The following is an 11,015-nucleotide window of genomic DNA, read 5'->3' as shown; positions in this document are numbered from 1 at the left end:
CTTCTGGAAGTCTGCCACAGGGCTGGAGTTGAGCAATGCTGTTGCCACTTCCCCGCCCAACTTAATGGTCCTGATGTTGCTCAATGTCCTACTCAGGAGGAAGTAGCCTGCTCCAAAGCCTTCTTTGTGAATCACAGAACGCTGGGAAGATGTCTAAGGCTGTTGCTCTGCTTCATTTCCCCTCAGCATCCTCCTCCACCCCAGCTGAGCACTTCCAGCTCCCTTCCTCTTCTTTGGAAGGCTTCGGCTTCTGCACCACCTGCAGTTACAGGGATCCGCCTTCTCCCCACCTTGCGCCCCTGCAGTGGGCAGGTGCCTGACGTGGTTGCCTTACTCTTCTCCTGCTGCTGCAAGTTCAGAGCAGGTACAGAGGCATTTCCCAGGGGATGGACAGCAAGCACACAGGTCCACAACAACACCCTCTTCCATTCGGAGCCTTATATCCAAAAAATCAGCTTTATACTACTACTACTACTACTAAAGACCCTGATGTTGGGAAAGATGGAGGGCACAAGGAGAAGGGGACGGCAGAGGATGAGATGGTTGGACAGTGTTCGCGAAGCTACAGACATGAGTTTGACCAAACTGTGGGAGGCAGTGGAAGACAGGAGGGCCTGGTGTGCTCTGGTCCAGGGGGTCACGAAGAGTCAGACACGACTGAACGAGTAAACAACAACTACCACTACTTCTACTAATAATTATTTTTATTATTTTTATTTCATACCCAACCTTTCCTCCCTGACAAGGACTTAAGGCTGCTTACAGATAAAATAAGAACAGCTAAAAATATAGGGGAAATCGTTTTTTTAAAAATAAGCATTAATAAAATTTTGTACACACACTCACATAACAGAAGATAATTACAATAAAAACAGGACGGTGCCAACCCGTTCATTAAAAGCAGTCTGTTCCCCAGAGCCTGTCGAAACAAGAAGCTCTCCACCTGCTGGTGGAAGAGCAACAAGAAGGGAGCCAGCCTGACTTCTCTAGGCGGGGAGTTCCAAAGTTGCCTCTCTTCCAAGCTAAGCAGATTTGTTTTCCCGAAGCTGCTGGTTTCGGCCCTGTTTGCTGCAACTGCAAACTCTTGTTTTACTGTAACTTAGAAGTGTTTTCCTGTACGTAAACTTTTTTGTCTATCTTACTAAAAAAGCTGTGTGGTTTATTCTCTGCAATGGAAAGGTCAGAAGACCACAAATAAAAGTGGTAAAAGGTATGATTGCCTTGTTTCTAAGCTTTATTAAGTGTTTTACTCTGTTACAGAGTCTTCACAGCCTGTTTACTTTTGCATTTTAGCCTGCAGATTTAACCCTCCATCCATCTCCCACAACCGTCGCTGAGAAAGCCCCCTCCGCCACCCCACCAAGGGTGCCTGTGAAGGTGGCAGGACCAAGAGAAGGGCTGTTTTATGTGACACTCCTGATAGCTGGCACCTAAGCTGTGCAGGGCTTTTTACCTGATAGCCAGCCCTTTGAAAAGAGAAAAGAGATTTCATTAATTGAAAATTGGATCTTATTTGTTTACCAGAAGCACGTATTAGGGAAAACAATATAAAATATTTGTTTCAAAAAAATTTAGCTGAGGAAATTGTCTGCAGAACTGAAGAAAAAAATGGGGTTATTCTACATGTACATAGACATTCCAATTTTGCCCAAAACTGATGAGCAAGGTAGATATGTTTTTTTCCATATAATTTTTATTAACAAAGCAATCAGATCACATTAATTCCAAATTACAAAACCAAATTTTTAAATTTTTGTTGGGGGTACCCATGCTTCGAGCTCAGAAAGGGATCCAAACATCTCTCTTGCTGCTGCTTTAATATTCACAGTTCTGTCCAATCTTCTCTCTGTCCAATTTTCTTCATCTTCTTGTTGTTATCGTATATTCCTTTCTTTGTGACCTCTGATAGTCTCCACAAGCGGGTTAAAAACAAACGTTGTTATATCCTGTGTGGATTGTCCGTTCCTCCAAGAGCCATATTCAAACAGGCAGGCGCCATTTCAACACTTCGATGCAAAGCATTCTTAAAGTCTGCCCATTAATCCTTGCAGGCCTGTCACTCTCTCCTCAAACTTCTTAGGGGGTTCTGCCAGGTCAAACTCACAGTCCGCTATAATAACAAAGCCGTGGTCCCCTCCCCCTCGATCGTAAATCCTGCCACCAGGCCTGCTTCCTAACGAGTCTCTTTTTATAGCTGCGTCATTCCAAAGGCCTTTCATTCCTTTCCAGATATTTCACAAACCATGTCTTTGATTAGTAATTCATTTCCACACAGTTCTTAATCATTCCTCTTATATTCAGTAATTGCAACGATTCTTCCGGGGGGGGGGTTGTTAGGTAATCACATAAGATAAAAAAAAAGACACACACCCCTCATTCCGTCCCGTTCCAAAGCAAGGGAATAAAACTGTGGTTTTAGGCATTTATGCTCCAAATGAAGACAAATCAATATTTTATAAATGATTTATGGAAAAGTTGGTGGGTTTTTCATATGAAAGTTGGTGCGTTATGGGAGATTGGAATGGAGTGGTCTTCACAATACAGGCTAGAGCTGCAGAGAAAAATACTAAAACTTCCTAGGGTAAGGTACCTAAACATTTTTTTAAAAAAATGATGGATAATTTGGAACTTGTTGATATCTGGCGAGATAAAATGGAGATGTAAAGCAATTTACATATTTCAGCAAAAGACACAGATCTTTCTCAAGAACAGACATGATATGGTGGACAGACACCGGTTAATTGGGTGCATAAAGCTGACATATAGTTAAAAAGGGAAATCCTGGGGTGCAGGCTGACTCTGCTGCCCAGCTCCTTGGGGTGCCACTCCACGTGGGTCCCTCCAGTCAGTAAAGAAGGAATTTCCAGCCAAGTTTAAAAACCAAAACTGCGCCAGTAGACCCAATCTTTAGTGTTGCCTCAAGGTTCAAACACACAAAGGGTAGGAACCCCAAACATGGGTTGCATGTGATCCCTCGTAGCCGAGTAAGATTGTCTTCCATGAACACAGTCTGAACAGTTAGTCCGTAAGTGACTGTGGAGGCCAATTCTGGATCCACACATTCTTCCACAGTGGGGACATTGGTTTCCGGGTGGGAGTTCATCATGGTGTGGATTTGCCAAGCGTGCCTTCCTCTTAGTGTGTTTCTCCCTTGTGTCCTGAGTTCGAGTGTCTCCAAAGCCCATTCTCCAATTGGAGTGCTCACAGGCCAATGTTTCCCAGTTGTTAGTGTTTATACTACTTTTTAAAGCTTTACCTTGAAAGAGTTTTTAAACTTCTTTTGTTGACCACCAGCATTACGTTTTCCATTCTTAAATTTGGAATAGAGTAGTTGCTTTGGAAGACGATCATCAGGCATCCGCACAACTTGACCAGTCCAACGAAGTTGATGTTGAAGAATCATTGCTTCGACAGTGTTGATCTTTCCCTCTTCCAGTACGCTGGTATTAGTTTGCCTGTCTTCCCAAGTGATGTGTAAATTTTTTGGGAGACACTGTTGATGGAATCTTTCAAAAAGTTGGAGATGGCGTTTATAAGTGGTCCATGTTTCACAAGCATACAGTAAGGTTCTAGTACAATAGCTTTGTAAACAAGCATTTTGGTTTCCCTGCAAATGTCCTGGTCCTCAAACACTCTGCATTTCAATCAGGAGAAAGTTGCACTTTCAGGCGATGCTGGATTTCGGCATCAATGTTGTGGAAAGATAACTGCCCAGGTAAGAGAAGTGATTGACACTTCCCACCACTGAGGTCGCTTTGTGGTGGAGCAGAGGGATTGTTTTGTGCTTGTTGGTGCAGCACTTTGGTTTTTTGGATGTTGGGCAATAGGCCAAGCTTCTTGTAAGCTTCTGTGAATACATTTAGGATGGTTTGGTAGTCATCCTCTGAGTGTACACACATTACGTTGAACAAAAATTAGAATTAGAACAAAAGAGGGAGCTTTGGGGTTTTAGGTTTATGTTGCGTTTGTGCAAACAGTGTAGGGGAACGCTCAGGCTCATCATCCTGACTCGAGGCCGTGGTACCACTTCTGGGGTGTCACAATCCCCCCCCCCCTCCGGCTTTAACATTACCAAAGACTTTCTCAATCATAATCCAGTTATTATGACTTTCAACAGGAAAAAAATGTTTGTGTAGAGGCTTATTACAACAAGAAAAGGTTGTACAAGACTGCAAACAGAAGTTAAAATATTTATTGGAGAATAATTTAGACAAAGTCATAGAGATGCAAACAGTTTGGGATTCAATTAAGCTTTCATAAGAGGCTATTTCATACAACATACAGTTGAAATCAAAATTATTCAACTCCCTCAACTCCCTTTGCAAATCAGGTTTATTATCAAAAATTACAGACTTTCGGCTGTTTGCAATGAACAAATCAAACAAAAGCAATTGAAATAGCTCAACACAATGGATGCTTCAAGTGGTTTCCCTCCAATTCATCTGAAATTGCAACTTATACTGGCTTCTCCAGTCTCACTATCATTCAACCCCCTGAACAGAATCCCTCACAACAGCACAAATACAACTGGTGTTGATTAGTTGCACCAGGTGTGCTTGAGCTGGAACACCTGAGATACCTGAACTGGCTAGGGGTTTGCAGAGTATCAAATGTGGCTGCAAGTCAGAAATATCACTATGTCAAGAGAATACAAGAATGTAAGAGAATAGATCATCCCCCTTCCCATACAAGAAGATACCGAAGGCACTGAATGGGAGCTTGAGTTGAGAGTCTTGCATTGCAGGGGGTTGGACTAGATCAGCCTGGGGGAATCCCTTCCAACTCTATAATTCTATGATTCTAATTAGAAAAAGATTATGGAACTTTATTTCAATACATGATTACAGCTGTGAGACTTTTATACGCAGAAAGATGGAAAGATTCATCATTACCTACCATGGAGGAATGGTTGTTAAAATTATTGGAGTTAGCTGAGATGGTGAAGTAGACATGTTTAATCAGAGAAAAATATTGTCAATATTTACTCAAGATTGGACATTCATAGAATCATAGAATCATAGAGTTGGAAGAGACCACAAGGGCCATCGAGTCCAACCCCCTGCCAAGCAGGAAACACCATCAGAGCACTCCTGACATATGGATGTCAAGCCTCTGCTTAAAGACCTCCAAAGTAGGAGACTCCACCACACTCCCAGGCAGCAAATTCCACTGTCGAACAGCTCTTACTGTCAGGAAGTTCTTCCTAATGTTTAGGTGGAATCTTCTTTCTTGTAGTTTGGATCCATTGCTCCGTGCCCGCTTCTCTGGAGCAGCAGAAAACAACCTTTCTCCCTCCTCTATGTGACATCCTTTTATATATTTGAACATGGCTATCATATCACCCCTTAACCTCCTCTTCTCCAGGCTAAACATGCCCAGCTCCCTTAGCCGTTCCTCATAAGGCATCGTTTCCAGGCCTTTGACCATTTTGGTTGCCCTCCTCTGGACACGTTCCAGTTTGTCAGTGTCCTTCTTGAACTGTGGTGCCCAGAACTGGACACAGTACTCCAGGTGAGGTCTGACCAGAGCAGAATACAGTGGCACTATTACTTCCCTTGATCTAGATGCTATACTCCTATTGATGCAGCCCAGAATTGCATTGGCTTTTTTAGCTGCCGCGTCACACTGTTGGCTCATGTCAAGTTTGTGGTCAACCAAGACTCCTAGATCCTTTTCACATGTACTGCTCTCAAGCCAGGTGTCACCCATCTTGTATTTGTGCCTCTCATTTTTTTTGCCCAAGTGCAATACTTTACATTTCTCTTTTTTTATATAAAATTTTTATTGGTTTTACACAGTTTTTATAAACACAAACAATACATAATACAAACAAACAAACACACAAACAAACATGTATAATTTCATGTCCTTTTTTTCTTAAACCTTACTTCGCCGACTTCCCCATACCTCCCCCTTCTACATCCCAATTTCCAAACTTATTTCAGCAAATTCTAGCCCTTGGTTTTATCAAATTTTTCCCTTATTCTTTTCTTTTACTTAATCTTTTACAGCTGTAATCCCCCTTTTTTCTAGAACCTCGACATTTTAACATTCATTAATTTTACAATATTTCTTAAGATAAATTTTGAATTTCTTCCAATCTTCATCCACCGTCTCTTTCCCCTGGTCACGGATTCTGCCGGTCATTTCAGCCAGTCCCATATAGTCTATCACCTTCATCTGCCATTCTTCCAGAGTGGGTAGATCTTGAGTCTTCCAATGCTTTGCGATGAGTACTCTTGCTGCTGTGGTAGCATACATAAAAAAAGTTCTATCTTTCTTTAGCACCAATTGGCCGACAATGCCCAAGAGAAAGGCCTCTGGTTTCTTAGGGAAGGTACATTTAAGTACCTTTTTCATTTCATTATATATCATTTCCCAGAAAGCCTTAATCTTCGGGCACGTCCACCAAAGGTGATAAAAGGTACCTTCAGTTTCTTTACATTTCCAACACTTATTGTCAGGCAAATGGTAAATTTTTGCTAGCTTGACTGGGGTCATGTGCCACCTATATATCATTTTCATAATATTTTCCTTTAAGGCATTACATGCCGTAAATTTCAAACCGGTGGTCCACAACTGTTCCCAGTCAGCAAACATAATGTTATGACCAATGTCTTGTGCCCACTTAATCATAGCTGATTTAACTGTTTCATCTTGTGTATTCCATTTCAGCAACAAGTTATACATTCTTGACAAATTCTTAGCATTGGGTTCTGTCAGAGCTGCCCTAGGTCCCAGCTCACAAAGGACCAACGCCAGGTCGTTGTTATATACAAAAGTCTTTATTGAAGTTCAGTTTCGCTTTCACAGCCACAGCGCGCAGCTCTACGTCTGAAACTCTAGACCGCCGAAGCTCCGTCTGAATCTCCTCCCCCCAGACACCAGTTTAAGACTCTAGCCTTGCTCCACCTCTTCCTTTGCTCCTTCCTCCTCTGGTTCCGCCTGTCAGCTGGGGTCTCGCCCTTCCTAGACTCTTCTGACGCTGAGTCCCCTGAGTCTTCCCCCTGCCTCCGGCGGGCTTTAGGACTTGGTTCCCAATCCGGGTTTTCTGCTGTCCCGCGCGCCTGTACATTTGAACTTGGCGCGCGTGCCCAGCCGGTCACCTTCCTCCTGACCGTTACACTGCTCCTGTCACTGCTTCCCCCTTCGGGGAGGCTAGCTGGATCTGACCTCCCCTCCGTTCCCCCGCTCTCCGATAGAGGCGTGGTCAGCCCCGACTCATCTCCTCTCCCTGCTGGAGGAGACGCTGGCCCTGACACATGGGACTCTTCCCCCCCCGCTACGCTCTGGTGGGGAAGCTGGTCCTGATCTCCCGCTGCTGCTTTGGGAGTCCCCGCTGGCCCCTTGTTTCTGGTGTGTGTCCCCTGGGACCCCCCTTGCCCTGACCACCGGCGCCCCCTTCTGGGAATCTTCTGATTTGCTGGAGAGGCTCATGGAATCTCTCGGGTCACTGTCATTCTCCCCTCCGCTGCCCTCAGATTCTTCCCATTCGCTCTCCATCTCCTCTCTCCCCTGTGCCTCTGCTCCTGAGCCCATGACAGGTTCTAACAGTTCTGTTTCTAATTTCAATACTTTACATTTCTCCCTGTTAAAGTTCATCTTGTTTGTTTTTGCCCAGTTCTCTAAAAAAAAACAACTTTTTGCATTAAAAAGAAAGTGACCTTATAATATAATATTGAGGATTGAAAATGATATTGGTGGAATTCTGGGAACTATTTTGGAATGGATTCTTTGAACAATTTTCTATATATAGCTGACAGACAAAGAATCAGAAGTTATCATTTTCTTTACTTTATTTCTTTCCTTTTTTGTTTGTGCTTTTGTTTAGATTAGTTTTTTATCTTTTATGTTGACCTTTGAATTTGTTTTCAGACTTTAATAACATCTATTTTAAAAAAAGAAAAACTTGTTTGCATTGAATGGCGCATGGATCCCTTTCCTCCCCATTCCTACTTCATTTCCGAAGCTGCATCCATGCGCTGTTTGCCACAAGCTGTATCAATTCTGTAGGTTCCTGGCAAATCCTGCTCTTTGATGCATTTTCTCTCAAACCAGTTCTGTCCAATTAGGAAACTGGATGAGGAGCAAGTGGTGACATGAACAGCAGTGGCGCAGGCAAAGATGGAAGGGGATGGGGGGTGTCCAAAAGGGTCATGTGCTTCATTGGGTAAAGACATCCCCACCCCACCCCCTCTCTGGTGCAAACAACTGCTCTGTGCTTCAGTGTAGCCAGGAGGAGGGATGACCTCACGGCATGCCAAGCTGTTATTGTGAACATCCTCTCAGTTTGGAGAGTTCCTCAGTCTTTGTTTCAACCACCCTGAGCAAGTTGTGGGAAATTGGAGTCAAGCTTAGTGCACAATGCATGAAATGGTTAAGACCAGAGAATTGTATTCCTAGACTCATCTAGCTCACCCCCCTCACCTGGAAGGAAGTTTCCTCCTTTGTTCAGTCATGAGAACTCACTGAGATAGAATGGGACAGAGCTTGCTCACAATCAGCTCAGACCATGTGCTTAGAGCTATTTCACTATATTTTGTCACCCAAGATTTCTGCTGCATCTCCCACAGGGCATGTTTTCAGAAAGACTGGTCCAGCGCACCACTAGTGAAATGCTCAGTTTATCTAACATTCAACCACAAAGGGGTTCCTGCCTAAACACCCTTTCCACATTTGCAGTCCTGTCCCATCTCCTGTCTTCGTTGTACTCCTATGAAATACAGCTTGGACTCAGAAACCCCTCCAGGAGAAAGCGGAATGAGGAATAACCTCTGCTTTCTGGCCTCACCAGGCATCTTGGAAACCAGGGAGCCAGAGAGCAAGAAAACAAACTGGAAGGGGAGCATGATGCTCAAACCACATTTGGGGCGCCTGCAAATTACAGGGACAGGCAGGTGTTTTGCCTTAGGCAACCTCGGTCTTGCACAGATCAATTCCATTAATGATGGTAATTTGCAGCATAAGTAGTTTATGTATGAACCAGAACCACAACAAGGAGCATTGAGAAACTCTCATGCCAAGGGTTATCCCTCTGCAGCTTCTGTTTTCAGGGTTCTGTTATTCTCCTTCATTCTGCAATTTTTCTGGGGAAACTTAACTTTACTGCCAGCTTCCCAATGGGAGAAGTTTTGTCTTTTTTCTGCTTTTGGTCCTACTTTGGTGTTCCCCTCTGGACTGCCAATCCCAGCCTCATAACTGCAGGTGAGGGGGAGGCAGGTGCCCCAGTGAGGATTTTTCTTTTGAGCATCACGAGAGCTGGAAGGCAAATCCTCAGAGATGCCCTTCCCCCAAAGCCACTGGGCCTCACTGAGAGGAAGGGGGAGAGGAGCTGACAAGGATTAGTCTTGGCCGTCTTCCTTCTTGCACAGTCCCTGGCTTGGGGCATTTCACCCCTGGCTTTTATTCCTCTGCAGGCAAAGGCAGAGGTGAGAGTCTTGGACTGGGGCAGTGGGACACAGATCCATTGGGGCTCAGGGTGCCACGGAGGGCCACCACGCATCTTTCCTTGGGGAGCTGCTCTGCCAGAGCTGCCCTGATGGAGGCCAGCGCAGCCAAGGGGATCCAGTGGCGCTTCCCTGCCTGGGCCACCCACAGAGCAAATCTCCTTGCCACACCTGCCCAAGGCGGCTCATTGGGAAACTGCTGAACATGCAGGGGGCCAGCAGGACGCCTGAGCCAGAAAGAGAACCCCACTGCAGCCTGCCTGGCCCAGCTGCAGATGGGGAACAGAAGAGGGTGTGCTGGGGCACAGGGCTGCTTGCCTCAGCTGAAAAAGTGTGGGTGATTAGCAGCCAAACAAAACAAAAGCCTATTCTTGCTAGTTAGCATGAGAAGGGGCTAAGATCACAGAGCAGTACTGTTGCCAGTAGCACCTTAGAGACCAACTAAGTTTGTTCTGGGTAGAAGTTTATGTGTGCATGTACAAACTTAGTTGGTCACTAAGGTGCTACTGGACAATTTTTTAATTTATTTTGACTGCGTCAGACCAACACGACTACCTACCTGAATCTGAGGGTTAGGGTTAGGTTGGCAGTCCAACCTAAAAAGTGCAGGTTCTTGCTAGCTAGCAGGAGAAGGGGCTAAGACTTCAGCTGACTGCTAAGGACCAAGACCATCAAAATGCAATTGGTAGAGAGGACTCTGTGTGATGTCATTTCCCCTCCTCCCCTGGGGGCCTCCTGCTTCTTCCTGCTCCTCTCTCTCCCTTTGGCCAGCCAAGAGGGCAGACGTTCCCTTTGCCTGCTCCACTGCAGGCAGATGCCAGAAACTGGTTATACAGCCAAGCTCGGCTCCCAAACGCCTCTGTTTTGGAACATTTTGGCTCCCGAACACCGAAAACCCAGAAATAACTGCTCCGGTATTTGAACAATTTTCGGAAGCCGAACAGCTTCTGTGGAGTTTTTTTCTTTTATCTCCATTGACTTTGCTGGCCACCCTTTGATCCTTGGTTGTTGAACGTTTCGGAAGTCAAACTGTCTTCCGGAATGGATTACGTTTGACTGTAACCGAGGTTTGACTGTACTGTGAAGGTAAATATTGTTGGGGGATTGATCATTTGTTTTACAGACAACTGAGTGAGTTTCTGTTCTGTATGTGATGCAACTTTCAGATGCTGGCCAGAAAAACCAGAATGGTTACACTGCTGCAATATAAGAATGATATCATTGTCAGCTTGCAGCATCTGGAAAAATAGCCTTGAAAAACTGTGCTTTTTATTATTTTATTATTTATTGAGTTTATATACCACCCTATACCTGGAGTTTCTCCTTAGACTACTGCTGTATGCCATAGTATGCTAAGTGAGATGTTCCACTGTTGGGACCAGCAGCCATAAATGGACTTTCTGTATATATTTCAACAATGATGCTTAATACGGGCAATAAAGAGCTATTGCTTGGACTGCTCTTGCGTCTTGAGCTGTTTATCCATCAGGGCAAATCCGCTTGCAAAAGCTGCATGTTTACAACTCTGCTGGAAGTGTGCTGGGCGATTGGTTTAAGGCAGGAGTTTGA

The sequence above is a fragment of the Podarcis liolepis genome (genome assembly GCF_965112155.1).
Source record: "Podarcis liolepis genome assembly, chromosome: 6".
NCBI classification, from domain to species: Eukaryota; Metazoa; Chordata; class Lepidosauria; order Squamata; family Lacertidae; genus Podarcis; species Podarcis liolepis.
The sequence above is the reverse complement of the archived record's forward strand: the minus strand, read 5'-3'. Positions refer to the sequence as shown.